Below are 245 nucleotides of genomic sequence, written 5' to 3'. Positions count from 1 at the left end.
AAAAAAAAAAACTATTATCTTCAGTCATCATACAGAGCAGACAGTCAGACATTTAGGAAAAAGTTATAAAGCGGATGGATGGATGAGAACAGACTATCTACTAGGAAGTCTAGTACTTTCACTAGTAGAGTATCAGTGACAAGTAGGGAATGTGAATATTACAAAATACACGTCACAGGATTTTTTTTTGTTTTTTTTGAGGATTGCCCATGACAGGTTTAATGACTGGGAAAAATATAAAAAAT

The 245-nt window shown here is 32.7% G+C and overlaps 1 protein-coding gene across 1 annotated transcript in view; it reads left to right on the top strand.

Annotated features, from left to right (window-relative positions):
* LOC119589301 (zinc finger protein 771-like) overlaps positions 1 to 245 on the top strand; it is a 7,456-nt gene that overhangs the window by 1,175 nt on the left and 6,036 nt on the right. The window lies entirely within an intron of this gene.

Source organism: Penaeus monodon, chromosome 25 (genome assembly GCF_015228065.2).
Source record: "Penaeus monodon isolate SGIC_2016 chromosome 25, NSTDA_Pmon_1, whole genome shotgun sequence".
NCBI lineage: Eukaryota > Metazoa > Arthropoda > Malacostraca > Decapoda > Penaeidae > Penaeus > Penaeus monodon.
The sequence above is the reverse complement of the archived record's forward strand: the minus strand, read 5'-3'. Positions and strand labels throughout refer to the sequence as shown.